General features: G+C 47.4%; 1 protein-coding gene across 1 annotated transcript in view; it reads left to right on the top strand.

Moving 5' to 3' along the window:
* The first annotated feature begins 809 nt into the window (after nt 1-809).
* Nucleotides 810-19,634, top strand: part of RAB30 (RAB30, member RAS oncogene family) — a 46,184-nt gene continuing 27,359 nt past the window's right edge. The window contains exon 1 of the mRNA XM_079974213.1: nt 810-1,559. The gene's annotated coding sequence lies outside the window, so the exon portion shown is untranslated. The remainder of the gene's footprint in view (nt 1,560-19,634) is intronic.

Raw genomic sequence — 19,634 nt, 5'->3', positions numbered from 1 at the left:
AGCTCTCCTAGTTTTACGAAAAGCAGGATTGCCAGGCAGTGTGATGGTTTTGCAAGCGGAAGGGTTTGTAGGCTGCATTAGGGAAGAGGGAGAGAAATAAAAACCTGGTCATTCCCTAAACTCAGTGAAACTGTAATCCACCCACCCCAAACAAAGCCACTCAACTCAACAGTAAAATCCCATTAAATTCAAGGGCTGAGAGCTCAGTCCTGGCCCGCTGCCAGCCAGTGCAGACAACACTGAGCTAGATGGACCTAAGCAGGTAAGTGTCTGGGGCAGCTTCCTATCCCTGCCCAGGTTAAGTAGCAGGCGCCACTAATCACAATGGGATTTCCTGCCTCAGGGCTTGCGTTCTGCACTGGCGCCGCAGCAACCGATTGTTTCGGTGTTCAGACTGCCATTTAGGGGAACCCGGCCAGAGAGAGGCGCCCGGGAACCGAACGCGGGGCTCCCGGCGACGCCGGCAACGAGCGCTCTAACCTCTGCGCCACCCGCGGCAAAGCGCGGAACGCTGCGGTCTGGGGACACCTATGAAGGGGCGGGGAAGGCGCAGCCGCGCTCCCGTCGGGGGTTCCCACGGCAACACGCCCCCCCCCCAGCGCGCGCCCCCGCCCGTCACTTATCACGAAGGGGAGGGGAGAGGGAGAGAGAATCGTCAAACGCACCTGAGGACTTTTGACCTCCTCGCGCCCACCGTCGCTTCACTCCCCCCCCCCCCCACCTCAGGTTGAAAAAGCTCTCCTCAACCGCTCCGGTTCGCTTTATTCCCACCCCACCCCCACTCGCTTCCCTACCCCCCTCCTCTCCCACCGCACCGCCACTTTAAACCCGGCTTCCTTAGGGCCGCTCCTCCTCTCCGCAGGGCGCCCGTCGAGAACCGCACTGCCGCCGCCACCGTCATCACCGCCGCCAATATGGCCGCTCTGAGGGAGCGAGCGGGCTCGGCTCCCGAAGCCGTAAGGCCCTCCCTCTTCTCCCTCAGCTCCTTTCTGAGGCCGCGCCGCGCGGGGCTTCACGGGAGTTGTAGTGCCGCGAACGACCAGACGTGCCTGTAGTAGCCCGGGGCGGAACGGCGCCCCGACTACGTTTCCCAGGGACCCAAGGGACGCCTGCCCGGAGGGGCCAATGGGAAGGCTCTGTCTTTCCTTTTCCCCGCCCCCCCCTCCGCCTCCGCCCCCTGCCGAGCCACAGAAGGATGATGTAATTGCAAAGCGGCTGAAGGGCGGGGCGGTCCTTCTGCGCTGCAATTCATTGTGCCAGACCCAGATCGGTGTGCAGCCTCCTCCTCCCTCCCCCTGCTGTTGCTGCTTCCAGCAACCAGAGCAGCAGCAGCAGCAGCAGCACCAGTGACTGAATCCCAAGCAAAAGGGGGCGGGAGTGGGTGGCTTGGTTGGTTGGGGAGGAAGCGGCGCACACACACGACCTTCTACAGTTTGCATCCCAAGGGAACTGCTTCGCAAGCTTTGCCCCGCTCATGTCTAATTAAGTGACTTGGTTTCCAACCTGGCCTCTTGGCTTATGTTCTTTGTAAAGGGCAGGGAGCAGCCGTCCCAAACCAGGTGAGTTGCGCGATGCTTTTTTATTTTATTTTATTTAAAGCATTATTTCCCCTTCATATCTATCAGCTTGCTAGTCTGTCTAAAATCCGGAACGTGTTGTGGATGTATGCATCGGCGGCGGCGTGGGGAAGGGTTGGGGGGGTGGAAACACGCTTTGTCTCCTGGTTTCTCTCCCCTCCCTGCTGTTTGGATGCAACATCGCCCAAAGCAAAGTGATAATGATAATGAGCCGCCTCCTAACTCCGAAGATTATTGATGAGCCCCAGCAACAAAGCCTTGGAGTTGTCTGCAAACCCGGTGTTTCCCCATCCTCCTCCTCCTGTCTTTTTTTTTTTCTTTTTGGGAAAGGAAAGGTTACATGTGCGGAATCCCTACAGAGACGGGCTTGCTTGCTGAATGCTTATCAGACAGTGTTTCTTTGCCTGCCTCTGTCCTATTTCTTCCCCTTTCCAGATGTTGGGGTGTGAGTGTCTGGGACGGTTGAAGCACTTAATTGTGGCATTGACTGAACATAGCCGGGTGTGTTCGTGTTTTGGGGGGCTGCGGTGGAGACTCTTTGGCACGTTGAACAATTACTGGGTGCGAAAGAGATGATTTAATACAAGCTTGGAAGACTTGAGTCAGCTCCTTCCCCATCACTCTTTCTGCCTCCTTTTTTTGCAAGATCAGTAGAGGATAGAAATGTGTGTGTGTTTAAATGTCAGAAATGTTTACTATTGGAAATGGCTCTCGTCTTTTTTTTTTTTAAAAAAAAGATGACATAAGCAATAGTCATAAGGGTAGGCGAGTGGTGTTTAAAATAGAGAAAAGATAATAGTCCTCCAGGACCCCACACCCTGGGTACATTTACTCAGAAGTAAGCTCCACTGAGTTTGATGGGCTTAGGCTGCAGTCCTAAACACCCTTGGACTTAGTGGAATTTACTTCTGAGCAAAGTGCGTAGGATCACACTGTAATTTCCTATAGGGAGGGTGCAGTCCTACTCTCTCTTGGAAGTTTAGCCTGTTGAATAAAATGGGACTTGCTTCCACCAAGAGTATTTGAAAGGATTGGTCTATAAGATATACTTTGGCATGCATGTATGGTAAGGCTGAGATCCTAAGCATGCTTACTAAGAAGTAAGTTTGATTCAGCTTGGTGGGACTTGTTTCTGAGGAAGCCTGCATCCTATCCTGCTACATAACCAATATGTTGCAATGAGTATTCCCACCTCCCCAAAAACCTCACCTCATTCCCCACTCCTGTTTTTGCTTTTCTTTAGAATGGTTGCTAACAGGCTTGGAATCTCTCTCTCTCTCTCTCTGTGTGTGTGTGTGTGTGTGTGTGTGTGTGTTTTCAACTCTGTAAAAACTTTGGCCACACACTAACGACAAATTCCAAATGACCATATGCAAGCCATAAATTGTCAGGGAAGCGGCTGTACTGGTCCAGTTTTATTCTCTTGGCAACCAGAATCAGTCACTCACTGTTCTTAATGCTGCCAAGATGCTCAGAGAGATGGAAGGCCCTGGGAATGTCGGGAGAAATGCCTGATTGGCGAGGGGAAAAGCAAACATTGACACAGCAAGGACTTGGGCTGTTCTGCTCTTTCTCCTGGGATGACTGGCGTCTTAAAATAGTCTGAAAGATTCCTATTGGTCCTCTTCATTTTTTTCAGGAACCATCCTCAGTTTTGCGAAGGTGGGTCTATGTAGCCTGAGCCTCTGAATGTCAACTTGGGAAGTAAGCATCACTGAGTTCAGCAAGTTTGCATAGCTTGCAGCTGTGTTTCGGATGCTTGGGCACCCTGATGAATTGAGTGCAGTCTTGTCAAAAGCCATACAAGTTGCAATACTTGCGTTTCTGATAAGGCTGAATTTTAGTTGAAGGGTCACCATTGCTCACTCCCCCACCCCCAAATATTAATTTTGCAGACTGTGTGGGAATCTGCAAAGCTAAATGTGACAGTTCTTTCTCTTCTTGTGATTGAGAATCTAATGTGTGGGGAGGAGATTAGAAGAGGGAAGTCACCTTCCCCCCACCCCCAACATGAAGTTGTGTGTGGGTAAGGGAGAATGAGTTAGGTCTGCTCAGCCCAGCAGCTTAGCGTATGACAAATCAGTGTCTTAGTCCCAGCCCCACTGCATTATAGGGATTGTGAGGGTTTATTATTCTAACTTGCAAGAACTCCTGACTGCACATTCTGTGCTACCACTGGCAGAAATATGCTGCGCCGCAGGCGGATAAATGCTCCCATGCACTGGGAAGGAGCTTTAAAAACATTGTGTTCCCTGCATACAGAGTTGTTCCTTAGGGAAGGGCTTTTCTACAGCCTGCGTGCAGGGAGAGTAGCACCTCTGTCAGCCCCATCACCTGTTGTTCCAGTGCAATCCGAAGGGGCTTATTTCCAAACAAACCTCCTTCAGTGCATTTGAGATGCGCTGGCTGCAATGGGATTCTGCAGAACTGGCTCCAGGTTTCAGGGAGCTCTTGGCATAGTGCCCTCTGGTGGAATGCCTCATGTGTCATTAGCTTCCTCCTCACCTGGAGTGCTTCCCTGGCAGGGGTGGGCAGCCATGGCAATTTGGGCTGCTGCTTTTGATTTTCCCACAATGCTCCTGATGCAGCATCAGTCATGGGCAATGTGGGAAATTAAAATGGCAGCTCCCCACATCCAGCTGCCCAGCTGGGAGCAAAGGCGTCCTGCTGGGGCCCTCCAAGCTGCCCAGGACGCTGCATCTTGACACTGGCTCTGGAGCCCTTATCCTAACTTGAGCTCTCACAACTTATTTGGGAGCAATCATAGGTTTTTTTTGGGGGGGGGATTATATGTTGCCAGAGTATATGTTTCTTATGCAAACATATACTCTGGCAGCACATAATCCCAAATAAACCAAAGGATTGCTCCCAGATAAGGATAGCTCAGCATGAGACTTTTAATCTCAGGGTTGTGGGTTTGAGCCTTAAAGGTAAAGGTAAAGGGACCCCTGACCACTAGGTTCAGTCGTGACCGACTCTGGGGTTGCGGCGCTCATCTCGCTTTATTGGCCGAGGGAGCGGCGTACAGCTTCTGGGTCATGTGGCCAGCAAGACTAAGCCGCTTCTGGCAAACCAGAGCAGTACACAGAAACGCCATTTACCGTACCTTCCCGTTTACCGTACCTTCCCACTTTGGTGTGCTTTTGAACTGCTAGGTTGGCAGGAGCAGGGACCGAGCAACGGGAGCTCACCCCGTCGCGGGGATTCGAACCGCCGACCTTCTGATCGGCAAGTCCTAGGCTCTGTGGTTTAACCCACAGTGCTACCCACGTCCCATTATGCAAGCATATACTCTGGCAGCATAAAATCCCCAATAAACCAAAGGATTGCTGCCAGATAAGGATAGCTCATTATGAGACTTTTAATCTCAGGGTTGTGGGTTTGAGCCTTACATTGGGTGAAAGATTCCTGCAGTGCAGGGGGTTGGACTAGATGACCCTCAGGGTCCCTTCCAATTCTGCAGTACTGTGGTTTAAGTGTATTCTGGACTGTGGTTGGAAGCAAGCTCATTGACAAGCAGCAGGACTTTCTATTCAGTGCCCAACCCCAATAGCTAGCGGGTTTACAATGCCTTTGGGGAGGGTGTTATGGGATTTGGCTGAAGAGTCAGGCAGTGGGGCTTGTGGCTTTTATTAAGAGACCCCTCCCCCCATCGCCTATAATTAATGCAATTGATGAAAGCACTACGTGGAAGAACAGTGAGATCCCAAGTTAAATCCCACTGATTTCAGCAGCTTGTCCAAGTAAAAGCATACAGAGGAGAAAAACTGGTGTGTGTGTGTGTGTGTGAGAGAGAGAGAGAGAGAGAGAGAGAGAGAGAGAGAGAGTGTGAGTGTGATCTGTCTTAAGTGGTTTTTGGATTATAGGCCTGGCGTCATTGTGTTGGTTCCTGTGCAGAGTTCCTTCCCTGGAAGGGAACGGCTCGAATTGAATCCATATGGCCGGCTAGCTGCCTCTCCTCTGCCGCTACTGCATAGATTTGTTCCTGCGCTTCCCTTGTGTAACTGACACTGTTTTGTCCTCTGGCAAACTTTCATTGGAATCGCATTGCCCTGCGTGACATGAGTTCGGGATGAACAATGAACCCCCCTGTTCCTTGAGATCAACGCGTTTGTAAACACTGACACAATGGCCACAAAAGCCGATATTGCAGCACATCCTATTTGATATCATTTTCTTTAATCTTGCGAGTGCCGTTCCCTTCCCGAGGGATCGACATTCCTCAGCTCAACCGCCTTGCATTTATATTTTATCTGATCTCTTTTCCTTCCTTTCTTATTGTTGTCAAAGGAAAGCAACAATGCAGCGACAGCCCAGGTCCCTTCTGCTTGCCATAGATTTCTTTATTTCTTTTGTGCCTGGAATTGCTTCTTTTATTTTACCCTCCTCATCTTCTCCACCCCCACCCCTTTTTCTTGGCAAGTTGGGGGTAAAGAAATATGCAGTTTCCTGTGCTGGCTATAAAAGCAGAGGTTTTTCTAGGAGCAGTTTTCCTTGGCCCAGAAGGACGAGCTTTGAAAGTTCAGCCTGATAAGTTTGTGCTGGGGGCTTCCTTGGTGAACTGGTGATATGTGAGCTATGAGAAAACTATGCAAAGACTTTAGGGAAAAGGGCGTGTTGGAGTCTCCAATCCAAACATAGCGCTTTTGGAGCATATGTTGTTCATATAGTTGTTAAAGTCATTTATATTACTGTGGGCTTGTTCATTGTTGTTGCTGTTTTTATTTTTAAATGCCCTACTAACCATTGTTCCTAAGGTTTGGGATAGGGTGGGTAACAATGCCATTATCCAAAATACAAATTGTGAACAATAACAACAACTCTTCATAGTTTCAGTTCTGTGCACACTTAATTGGGGCAAATCACTTTTGGCCCCACCAAGCTCAGTGTGATTTACCCCAAGTATAAGCATGCAAACCTAATTTTAATAATGGTGTTGTCACCCAGCCACTGTAGCACTTTCCTGAACTGTTTGGAACTGTTTGTTCCAAATAGCCATTGGACTGGACTGCAAAGTTAAGCAAAGCACTGTGTAGCTGTAGGTAGTGCTTTATTCAAGTGGAAAATCCACCCACTTAGATTCTGTAAAGAAGAGCCTGTGCGGAAATAAGCTTTTGCAAGTGCAGCTGCCGTGGAGATACTTCTGGATGCTCATTTGGGCCCCATTGAATGGCACTTTGGGTTGCAGATGTTCTTCTCCATCTGGGCCTGCTGTTTATTGCAAGCTCATAGAGCTCGGTCAGAGACATGGGATTGCTGGTGATCTCCTTTATCTTAGGGCCATCTCAGTGATTTCAAGGGGACAGCAGATTTGCAGAATGGACCCTTTCCAAGCTGCTTCAGAAGTCAGTTGAGCTGACCCACTGGGATTCAAACCAGCATGTCCACCCTGACATCTCAAAGACCAGACTCAGATTGCCAGATTCAATTATTTGTGGAACAGCCTATTAGTCTTTTATTTTCTACCACTAAATAATTAGTATGGCAGTATTTGCTCTTTTTGGAGGGCCTTTAAAGCAGGCATAGGCAAACTTGGCCCTCCAGATGTTTTAGGACTTCAACTCCCATCATCCCTGACCACTGGTCCTGTTAACTAGGGATGATGGGAGTTGTAGTCCCAAAACATCTGGAGGGCTGAGTTTGCCTATGCCTGCTTTAAAGCATTTGAGCAAAATATGTTATAAAGGGTGGGGTGGGGTGGGAGTCTTTGCACTTCCTAAAGGTAGAGAGAGCTATAACTACAGACCCTCCAGAATTCAGGGTCGGTCAGAGGTATGTGCCTATCTCTCCAGGCACCGGCTGAATTCTTTCGACCTCCCTCCGGTGACTCCCGAAGGAAAAAACACACGAGGTCCGTTCCGGCGATTTTCCTCAGGCTGTGAGAAAAACACACCAACTGCTCCCCTCCTCCCTGCTCTCCAGCATATCCCCAGGGAGGGGAATCAGACTCAGACAGAAATGTATCTACATGTTTTATTCCTGTCTTCAGCAGTCAAACAGTAAAAGAGAAAACATGTCTGCTCTCTTCAACAAACAGAGAGAAACTCCAAACTCCACCCATGTACATCCTGTACAGGTCATATGACACACACACTGAGCTAACATCCGGTGCTCAGTACAGAATGGACTGCCCCTTTGTTTCCATGGCAACAGTCACAAACATCCTGTCTGGCTTTGCAGCCACAAGCAGCTGACTTAGCTGCTGGAGCCTTTGCTTGCTGCAGCATTGCTGCTTTAGAATAACATACTCCCCCTAAAGTATCAATGCGTGCTGCGAGCAAAGCGTCATCCAGAGAAGAAAACAAACAGTTGTTATACTTATAACACTCCCCTGTTGTTTCAGTTCCACCCTTGGAACTACCCGCCACTGGTTTTACCAATGTACCTCTCTGGTTGTGTGACTTCCAAGGAATGAGTGCTTCTGCATTACCTTGGTTAACAACTCTCTGTTGTGCCTTTGTCTCTGACTCAGACACAGCTTCAATTTGACCTTGGTCGTTTACAACAGCAACACATGCAATAGCTTGGTTGGCAAACTCTTTTGAATACCTCTTGGGTGGTACACCCTTCGTTGCTCTCTCAGACCTACGTAAGAGGTGCTGCTCTCCCTTGCTTTCTGGTTCAGCCTCTGAACTCTCTGAAGAACCAGTACTAAGCTTAATCAGTGGTTCATCCTCCTCTTCTGAGGGTCTAGTCATTGTGTGAGATTTCCTCTCAATGACTGTGACAACTGAGCTGTCTGAGCTATCGCTGTCATCATCGGTACTACTGAACTCAATAAGATCAAACTCATCATCATCATCATCAGAATCATCATCACCTGTGGGAAATGTGTGAACAATCACTCGCTCCTGTTCAGGAGCACTCTCTAGAAATTTTGTGAGAATCACCTGACCAGATTCGGACAAAATTACTCTGTAGAGACCCTTTTCATAACCCACAAAAATGCCTCTGGCATTCTTTACTCCACCCGGAGCTTCTGTTCTCACATGAGACCCAAAAACCTTGAAATGGGCAACAGAAGGTTTTCTGTGGAACAGTTTCTCAAAAGGAGAACATCCCAAGTCTTTTGAAACCTTTCTCAACCACGTGTAACAATATGACATTAGCGACTCAGCCCAGTACTCATGTGGCAGATGTGAACTAAGCAATTGCCCTTCCATTCCCTTTTGCAATTCTTTGTTCACTCTAACACAGACACATCTGTTCCAAGCTTCTTCGGAAGCTGCAATTTTGTGTCTTATCCCTTTCTTCTTCAGGAACCTCTGGAAATCCTGTAAAAGAAAAATTGGCTTCTCATCTGTGCAAAGACAATCTATGTCAGCATCATGCATATTTTTAACCTTGTCACAAAACTCTTTAAACCTTTCTAAGGCGTCTTTTGGTCTCTCCAAAAGATAAATCCAGACAAAACCTGTAAAAGAATCAACACATATTAGGTAATACTTTGCATTGCCTCTAGAAGGTGCTAGAGGACCAATCACATCAGCATACACTCGCTGAAATGCCTTGTCGACCCTCGAGGTGACCTGCTTGGCGTTCTTCTTGGCTACACCTGCAAAAGAAATCATGTTAGAATCACAAGAATTACATTCCATGTAATCACTTTGATCAAAAGTCAACAAATACAGTCCATCTTTCTCTTTGGCAGAAAGATACAACTCTCCATCTTTGTAGATCTCGCAGTGTTGATCATCATAGGACAGTTTTAGTCCCTTCTTGGCAATCTGCGAAACGCTGAGCAGATTGTACTTCAACTCTGGAACCAAATAAACATCGTTTATAGTCAAGTTCAGACTTTTAAGATACACAGTCCCAATTCCGGTGGCTTCCAGCTCTTGACCGTTGGCTTGTTGTACAACGAAGCTTTGCTTCTTAAACAACGAAAACAAATCCCTGCGATGGGTCATGTGAACCGTCGCTCCCGTGTCTAAAATGAAGGAATTCCCCACTTGTGGTGTGGCTTTTAGGGACATCAAAGTCTTTGCAGGCTTCGCCTGTGACTTGGCATGACTTCTGCCTGACGCCTCAGACTTCGTGGAGCTTCCCTTGGCTCCTTTGTTCTGACGTGGCTTCCTGCAGTACCGCTGAAGATGCCCAGTCTGTCCACAATTGTGGCATCGGACAACGTTCAAAGCTACGGCGTCTCCTCCAGTAGCTACAGCAGTGGGGGTGTTAGAACTCCGTTCTTGACTCCCCCTGTCCTTGACTTCCAGGGCGGCAAGTCTGTCATGTTCGTTCAGAACCACGGCAAAGACCCTGTCCGACGTTAAATCTTGCGCTGGGAGAGACCCCAGCTGACTGGCAACCGTTTTGTAAGTCCGATTCAGGCTGTTTATCACTATGAAGCAAAACACTTCCTCCTGCAGATGGAAATTGCGTTCCACCATCTGCTGACGCAGAAATTTCATTTCCGTCAGGTGCGCTTGAACATCTCCATCAGGCGCAAGCCTCAGGTTAGTCAGCTTTTCAAAATTCAGCAACGCTGAAGAACCTGCATCTCTCTGATATGTCCTTCTCAGCGTGTCCCAAACATCTTTCGCGTGCGGTAAATCTTGTATATGAACAAGCTGAGAGTCTGACACGCACAGAATTATAGCAGTTCTGGCCTTCACATCCTGTGACTCCCAAACAGGCGTTGGTGCTGCAGGGATGGGGTTCTCAATCACCCTAAACAGTCTCTGATTCTGCAGCAAGGCCTTCATCTTAATAGACCAAGATGCATAATTGTCACTGGTCAAAAGGGGTGGAGAAGGCAGGCCTTCCCCCTTCTTGGCATCCATTTTGAGTCCTTGCATTGACTCTCAAACACAAGCCTCTAAAATCCAATAGCTGGCTTGTTTACACTCTGTGCACCTGGCAGCAATAACACTGGCCGCTTGGAAAGTCCCTTTCACAGTTCCTTTGTAAAGGCCTAGTCAAAACACGAGCTGTTTTTGCCTCCCTGGGCATAGCCTGACTTCCAGCCCTTATCTTGAAACTGGCCTGCGTTGCTAAGCAACCACATTCCTTTCCTTGGACAGGAAAAACCACAGGAATGTTTGGAATGCAGACTCTTCTCTCTCGGAGCTGTTTTTCCCAAACGTTGCTCCCATGAAGCAGAGAATTAATCAATCTGCATTCACACTTCTAAGCCCGAAAATCTCATACCTGGGCTCCGTAGCTTGGCTTTCAGCTTCTTCTGGTCAGCTTCTGGCTGCAGAGAATCAGCTTCCATGGAGAGGGATGAATACAGTCTCCTTGATGCAGACTCCCATGGATCGTAGCAACCGTCAACTGCTACCAATGTCAGAATTCAGGGTCGGTCAGAGGTATGTGCCTATCTCTCCAGGCACCGGCTGAATTCTTTCGACCTCCCTCCGGTGACTCCCGAAGGAAAAAACACACGAGGTCCGTTCCGGCGATTTTCCTCAGGCTGTGAGAAAAACACACCAACTGCTCCCCTCCTCCCTGCTCTCCAGCATATCCCCAGGGAGGGGAATCAGACTCAGACAGAAATGTATCTACATGTTTTATTCCTGTCTTCAGCAGTCAAACAGTAAAAGAGAAAACATGTCTGCTCTCTTCAACAAACAGAGAGAAACTCCAAACTCCACCCATGTACATCCTGTACAGGTCATATGACACACACACTGAGCTAACATCCGGTGCTAAGTACAGAATGGACTGCCCCTTTGTTTCCATGGCAACAGTCACAAACATCCTGTCTGGCTTTGCAGCCACAAGCAGCTGACTTAGCTGCTGGAGCCTTTGCTTGCTGCAGCATTGCTGCTTTAGAATAACAGTGTCCCTATTTCCCCAGGACAGTCCCGGATTTACAGAAGCTGTTCCAGTTTCTGATTTGATTCCGAAAGGTCCCACTTTTCCTTAGAACGTCCCGATTTTTGTCAAAGAAATATTGGAGGGTATGGTGTTAGACAATCACCAAGCCAAGGAGATAAGTAATTATACATACAACCTTTAGAAGACATCTGTATAGCAAAGTTTTTTAATGTTTAATGTTTTATTTTGGTTTTATTTTGGTTTTATACATGTTGGAAGCCGCCCAGATTGGCTGGGGCAACCAAGTCAGATGGACAGGGTATGATGATGATGGTGGTGGTTATTATTAAATAGGACGTCCCTACGTTCATCAAAGAAATGTTGGGGGGTATGTAACTATAGCCAGCAAAAAATACAAAATACATGCAAGTCATAGAGCAAATATGTTTATAGTTTGCGTTTAAAAGATATCCTAGACACTGAGTTGCCTAGGCATCTAAACTAGCATATTGATTTTTGGTCTTGAGACTGGGTAATAAAAGGTTGTTTTTTAAAAAATCAGTTCTTACCATCTTATGTGCAAAATAAGATGGCTAGCCCTGATTAAAAAGCAGCCAGGAGATCCAGAACTGAATTCACTTTCAGTGAAACTAGAATGTTTGTGACATGGAACTGTTTGGCCAGCCAGGTTTAGACCGGGGAGGCCCTTTCCTATACAGCTGCCTGCTGGGTTGGTGGAACGTAGGTAGCAATCAGACCATTGGTCCATCTAGATTAGTATCGTCTACAGCACTAACTGTGGGACGCGGGTGGTGCTGTGGGTTAAACCACAGAGCCTAGGACTTGCCGATCAGAAGGTTGGCGGTTCGAATCCCCGCAATGGGGTGAGCTCCCGTTGCTCGGTCCCTGCTGCTGCCAATCTAGCAGTTCGAAAGCACGTCAAAGTGCAAGTAGATAAATAGGTACTGCTCCGGTGAGAAGGTAAACGGCGTTTCTGTGCGCTGCTCTGGTTCGCCAGAAGCGGCTTAGTCATGCTGGCCACGTGGCCCGGAAGCTGTATGCCGGCTCCCTCGGCCAATAAAGCGAGATGAGCGCCACAACCCCAGAGTCGGCCATGACTGGACCTAATGGTCAGGGGTCCCTTTACCTTTACAGCACTAACTGTCAGCAGATCTCCAGAGTTTCAGGCAGGGATCTCTTCCAGCTTGTTCCTGGAGATGCCGGGGACAGAATCTGAGGTCTTTCTGCATGCAATGTAGATGTTCTACTGCTGAACTACGTCTGTTCCCTGTCAGTTCTCAGGCTTGCTTCATCTTTTGAGATGATTATTGGGTGGGATGGAAGCTGTATGTTGATCTATATCATAGAATCATAGAGTTGGGACATATCATCTAGTCCAACCCCCTGCAATGCAGTTTCCCATACAGGGATTGAACTTGCAAGTTTGGCGTTATCCGCACAATGCTCTTACCAACTAAGCTATCCAGGCTGATATAAGCCCCTGGATGTGAAGCCAGAGATTCTAGCCCTGTAGGCTTCTGTACCTGACTAACACATCAACTACTCACACTGTAAGCAAATTAACAGACAAGCAGTTTGGAAATAAATGTGGGAATTAGCAGCACCCTGGAGGATTCTGCGGTGGCCTTTCTTGATGAATAAGGAGTCTTCTTTGTTGTGCTGCCTCCTTTTAGTGCAATGATTTAAATGGCAAAACGATCCCTTTGCAGTAACTGTACCTTGTTGACAATCCTATGTAATTTTAACTGAAACGGGTTGCGGGTTGCCTGTTTTGTTCAAGTGGCATAACGGGAAAGTTAAGCTATATGTAAGGTCTAATTTTGTCACTCACTGCCAGCACTGGGTTGTAGGCTTCAGCAGCAGGAACTAACACGAGTAGCTGCTGGATTTTGGGGTGATGGGTCTGGCATTGGCCTGAGGTTCATGCAGAAGATTCATGGTTTGGGGTCTACGCTGCAGTGTCCTGAAGTGAGCAGGAGGCAGCTGCACGGAGATGGTCAGCCAGACAGGCATGGCTTAAAATAGGCCATTGGCACAGGCAACCCCGCAGCCGTGACCTGGGAGTATTTATGGCTCAGCTAGGTTAGGGAAGGCCGTAGGCTGTCTGGTGAGGACCTGAGCAGGATAGTCCCACCCCTATTTATTCACTTGTCTGAGAAAACATTTGGTCTGCTTAATGCTAGGAGGGAAAGACTCTAAGCAGTGTACATATAAACTATAGAAATAGCATAAAATCATTAAAAACGGCAGGAGAATATTGGAAACGCAGAGGCACAGAACCCAGGGGATCAGGGAAGTCTGAGCACAGTCATGTTTTCAAGAGGAGATAAGTAGTCTTCAAGAACTTGCTGTAAGGAATGCCAAAATGCAGTCCATACACAACCTGCTTCAAATCCTATTGCTAGTCGTAAGGGCCGTATTGACCTCCGGGCCTGGGTAGTTTAAAATGTGTGCGATCTGTCCTTGATATACCTGCCTAAACATTTCATCTCCAGAGGTTGTTGAGCTACAGTTCCCATCAGCCCCTGCAAGCATGGCCGATGGCTTGGGATGATGGGAGTCCAGCAACATCTGGAGGACCAAAGCTTCCCCACACATGTCCTGAAAGGACTTGGGGCTTTAGAGGTCAGCACCAGCGTTGGCTGCAAGTTTGTTTCTGAAGATGCCAACAGTTTTGCTCCTACGCGGCAGACACCGTTTGAGCTGATTGCACTTGGTGAATTGTGTTTAAAGGCACTTCCAAGTGAAGCACTGTAATTGGATGTGGCAAGTTTGTGAGTCACTGATGGAATTTGCCTCAGATAGGAGAGAAATGGTGTGTGTGTGTGTGTGATGTGTATGGGGGGGCGTTGGTTGGGCAAAGGGGTAGGTGGGGCCAGCGAGCGGAGCCCTTAGTGTGGGGCATGCGTGTAAAATCTTGGTGCAGTGGTTAACCACTGCTTCTTTCAAGGGGCCTTTAAATATGATGAACTTTATGATTAGTTGTGTTCAGTGCCTTGGGAAATCATCTGAAGCAGAGAACAAAGGACAAAGTACTTGCAGAGCGCCATATTTTTTGCATTAGTTTAGGAAAGGCCGAGTTCATTTTTTCCTCTCATCCTTCTCAACACTTCATGAAATTTCATCCTGCTGTAAATAAGCTGTTCAGTTAGTGGCGCAACTGTGTTGACACGAACCGAACACTTTAGTTTTATTTGTAGCAACGCCTGCAGTTCTAATAGCTGAGCTTTTTGCTTTAACAGTTTCTTTAGACATCATTTCTCCCTAACAAGCTTGGGGTTATTAACCAACTGAGCTATCCCTGGTCATTCAAAATAGGAAGAGTCTTTCTGGTAGTTCTCCCATCCTGTGGGTCAGGGGTAGGGAACCTCCAACCCATGGGCCAGATCAGGCCCATCAAGGTGTTTGGGATGGCCTGCCAGCCCCCTTGCAGTTGTGCCTCTTCCCTCTTGTGCACTGGCATCGCTAACAGATTGACATGCTCTGGAAACAGAAAGGGCAAGGATGGTAAGCAAGAGGAAGAAGAGGAGATTTTGCAAGGTTAGAATGGAAGGGGTGGTTCCCTGAAATTTACACCCATTGGTTCCACTCCTACCCCCTGGGGCAACAATGCAAATCTGCCTCCTCTTCTATGTGGAATCCTTTTAGGTATTTGGAGGTAGCTATCTCGCCTCTCCTGAATCTTCTCTTCTCCGTGCTAAATGTACTCTTTTGGCTGTGCTTTGCAGGACTTGGTTTGCAGACCCCTTACCATTCTGGTATCCCTCCTTTGAACACACTCGTTTGTCACTCTCCTCCTAAAAATGTGGCATCTAGAACGAGACACAGTACCCAGAGTGTCTCAGGAACTGTAGTTTGTGAAATGGTGTGCTGTTTGGTGTCCTAGGGCTGATGCCAGTGTTTGAAATTAGACAGTGTTTGAAATTAGCCATGCGCCAGGTGCATTTTGCACCCTGGCTATCGTCCCCTTGCAGCCAAGTGGAGATGCCCGGGCACCATCCCTGCATGCCTGGGGATCACTGGATCTTGATTGTTTTAACACACCAATACCACATCCTGTAGAATTCTATCAGTTATATTTTATCTGCACAATCAGAATGAATTTCAGGGACCAAAAACCTTTTTCCTGTACATTCTGAGCAGGAGCAGTCACCATTAAGAAAAAGAGGCTGGAATAGGCCAATATATATGTGGACTGTCCTGCTATCAAGTGACCTTTCTTTTTTAAGTTCCCAAAGTTCTTAACCTAGCTCATGGTTGTCATCTGAACTAGCCAACTGCTTTTAACTGATAATCACAGTCGGTCCATCATTGCAACAGGGAAATACATGTATTGGGTCCTCCTGATGGCATTTGAGATTGAATTCATTTTCTTCTCCTTCCGCCATGCTGTTCCTGTGGCCTCCCTGCTGCTGCTTCTTTTTAAATAATCTTTTTAAAGAACCCAAACTTTTTGTGCTGCTTGCAGTCAGCAATTGCGACCATGCTTCAGCAGAGCAAATCTGTTGAGTTAGGCTGTGCTGTTTGTACATGTTTGCCCCCTGCTGTGCTTTTTCAAACAGAACAGGTGAGGGAGGTCACACTTTTAATGGTTGTGGTTCCTTGTCATGAATTGCTTGAGTGCCCTGTGAAATGTTTTTTTTTTTTTTGGCAGCAAGAACCAGGAGGCCTAACTGCACCTCTGTTACATACAGCAGAGCTGCAGCTGGGCACCTTATCAAATGAAAGACCTGGTTTTGTTTACTTTTTGTTTTTGGCACATCCGCTATCTGTCAGTGAAGACTGGCTCCAAGTTATGGTACATGAACTTGCCTATTACTTACAGGCCAGGAAATAGCAGACACGCCCCCAGGGAGCCGTCTCGCACCCATCAGACCCAATCCACTTCCTAATGAACCAGCCATCTGATAAGTGTCCATCTAAATGGATGTCATTAAGAAACTTCCCTCTCCTGATAGAACCATTTGCCTTGAGTCATTAACAACTCTTACCATCCCCATTGGCTGGGCCAGGGGCAGCTTGTGATGTGGAAACCCCAGTTAAAAAGCAAAGGAAGCCTGATTGGCCCAAAAGAAAAATGGCCATATTATTGCAATACTTTGACCAGCTGAATATTCACAAAATTATGTGCAAGCTTTTGAGTTCTCCAGAGCTCTTCGCATAGCTGTCAACTTTCAGATTTGAAAATAAGGGATCAGCAGCCTTGAAAATAATGGATCAGCAGCCTCACCTGTCCCGGGGACAGTCTATAGGTTATCTAACAATCCGCGATAGCAGCAGGAAGCAGGGGGAAATGGCGCTGGAATAAGCAAATTTCCCACAAAAAAAGGGAAGGTTGATAGCTATGTCTTCGTCAGGCTAGACAGTAAACAAAGGGGGGAAAGCAGGGGAAGAGAAGTTTATTAGTGCTTGTATGCCTAATACCAGACTAGCTGGCATGTGTCTCATTTGCATGGCGCAATAGATATCTGTCCTTCCCCCCTCTTTTCTTGGTGAAGAGTTCTGGAGAACTCGAAAGCTTGCACATGATTTAGTGACCTTTTAATTAGCCAAATAACGGCATTGCATTGTTTATAAATGCTTAAACCCCAGTTGGTAATGCCTGGGGGCAGAGTCAGAAATCGGTCAACCTAAGAAGATGTTGTCCACCATGATCCAGGTTTAAATAAGCGCATGATGATAGTATAATGATTTTTAATATAAAAAAATCCAGTCACTTCTATAGAGCGTGTACAGCTACAATCAGTGCAGAGCCACTGTAGAGCTAGATGGACCAACGGTTTGAGACAGCTTTGTAGGCTCAAAATCGGAAGAAGTCTGGCTGCCAATTAGCTGCCAGGCTAAGTTTAGAGTGCTGGTTTTGGCATATAAAGCCCTATGTTTGGGACCAGGATACCTGAAAGACCATCTCCTACATCCCATTGATCACTGCACCCTGCAGGTGAGGGCTTCCCTCAGGTACCTTCTTAGCTAGAGGACCTTTAGTGTGGTGATACCTACCCTTTGAAATTATGCTCCCCTTGAATATTAGCCAGGTGTTGTCTCTGTTGCCGTTTCGGTGCCCCGCTAAGGACCTTCCTCTTTACCACAAGCCTTTTGGGTCGAGATTTATCCCAGTCTGCAGCTGCCTTGGAATTGCTTTTGGATGTTTTAAACTAGGGGTCAGCAACCTTTTTCAGCCGTGGGTCAGTCCACAATCCCTCAAACCATGTGGGGGGCCAGGCTATATTTTTGAAGGAAAAAATGAACGAATTCCTATGCCCCACAAATAACCCAGAGATGCATTTTAAATAAAAGCACACATTCTACTCATGTAAAAACACGCTGATTCCCAGACCGTCCGTGGACCGGATTGAGAAGGCGATTGGGCCGCATCTGGCCCACGGGCCTTAGGTTGCCTACCCCTGTTTTAAACGGTTTTTAATAATTGAATTTATACCGTGCCCTTCCTCCCAGAGGAGTCCAGGGCAGCGTTTGTGTGTTTGCCTTCCTGGACCCCTTTTCGGGAGGGAAGGTGGGGGATATAAAATAAGTTAAGTAGGCAGTTTTTGCCTGGCAAGGGTTTGAAGGGACAGAAGCAACCGGGGGTGGGGGTGGCAGAAATAATTGGGATTCCACATGTGTCTCATCCTGCCCATTTCTTCTCTCCCCCTAAACCCATCCTGCCAATGGAAGTTGACAGCTCTCAATTTTGATGCGCAAGGCAGCCAGCTGGGAGAGGCCTGGCGTGCGGCAGGCTGCCTGGTTCTGGCGGGGGCTGGAGTAGCAGCTCTCTGGCCGGATCTTTGATTCTCTGTTCTCTGGGGTTGCAATTTAGCTGCTGCAGGAGCCGTCACGTGGTCCCGCTCCGTGTGGAATATATCGGTGGGCCGGTCTCCTGCCCCTTGAGCGGCAGGCGAAAGATGGGGAGCGGAGAGTGATTGTGTTTGCAGCACAAAGAGGGAAATCAAGAAATGGGCCGAGGAGCAGGGAGGACGTGGGAGAAAAGCTAACAAGCGGCAAGCTGCACCCAGCTCCAGGGTTTTGTTTTGTGGGGTGGGGGTAGCGGGCTGTATTTATTTAAGAAATTTATATGCTTCCCATTGTTCCAGAGGCCGCAAAAGGCAGTTTGCAGTATGGTGATTTAGTAAAACATGAGCTGCTTTGGGAGCAGAGGCAGGATATAAATTCTGCTAATAATGGGAATGATAAACACTACACATTCATAGGGTTGTGTTAAACGTAAATTCAGCTCAAAGTAGACCCACTGAAATAAAAGGATGTGAGTTTGTCCTGCTGATTCATTTCAACAGCAATCCTGCGATTGGAGACAATTCTCCATAACTCAAATAAAATTCAAACATTTAAAACACTTTTCATAAATACAGTTTGTAATAATGTGGAGCGCATAATAATCACTTTTGGCAAGGTATTGTTGGGGAACCTTTGCCCCCTGATTTTCTACTGCCAAGGTTGTTACTAGTATATTTATATCCTGCTTTCCCCCCAGATGGAGACTCAAGGGGGCTTTAGCTGGGGCGGTAGCAGGCTCTGTGGGATGTGTCTTTTATTTGTGTAGATATGGTTCTTAGGTTTTATTTTTCATCTGTATTGCAGTTGGCATTAGTGTTGACCGTTGTGTTTGTAAAGTCACTTTAGGTCACTTTGTTGTGAGCGGTACCTCCGAAAGGGAAGCCAACAAATTCTGAAAAGAAATATTCTCCCTTATGTGCTGCATAGCTTGGGAAGCATAACTCTGGTTTCTAATAGAAGGAATAGGATCTTGCAGCCTGGTGTGTGGGTTTTATTTTTATTTTTTAAAAAAGAAAAATTGGTTTTCCATTCACATGCATCTAGCACTGTGGCTTCTTGCAAGCCTCTTCTGATTATTCAGCAATATTGTCCCATTACGGCTTTGAAACCTCATTTCAGCACAATCTTTTCAGCCTCAGGGTTTTCACATGCCATGAAAGCGCAAGACAGTTTATTACATGTTTCTGTGCATCTGGGGAAGGGCCCCCCCCCCATTTTTTTCCTTTCCGGGACAGGCTGTAGCTATTGAATTTCAAGCAGCCCTGCGTGAAGTCTAACTGATCCAGGAGAAAGAAGAGAAGTGTGTGTGTGCGTGCACGTGTGTGTGTGTAATTATTTAGGAAGAAGAGGTTTAGAGCCTTGAGGATCACTTTTCAGCATGAGGCCAGATTTTATTCATTTATTGATGTCTTATCCCTCTTTGCCTGGCATGTATGGGGTGTTGGGGGATAGGCAGTACCCCTGATGGGGGACACGTGTGCT

Source organism: Podarcis cretensis, assembly GCF_951804945.1.
Source record: "Podarcis cretensis genome assembly, chromosome: 4".
NCBI classification, from domain to species: domain Eukaryota; kingdom Metazoa; phylum Chordata; class Lepidosauria; order Squamata; family Lacertidae; genus Podarcis; species Podarcis cretensis.
Note: the sequence above shows the minus strand (reverse complement) of the source record. Positions and strands in the feature narration are given on the sequence as shown.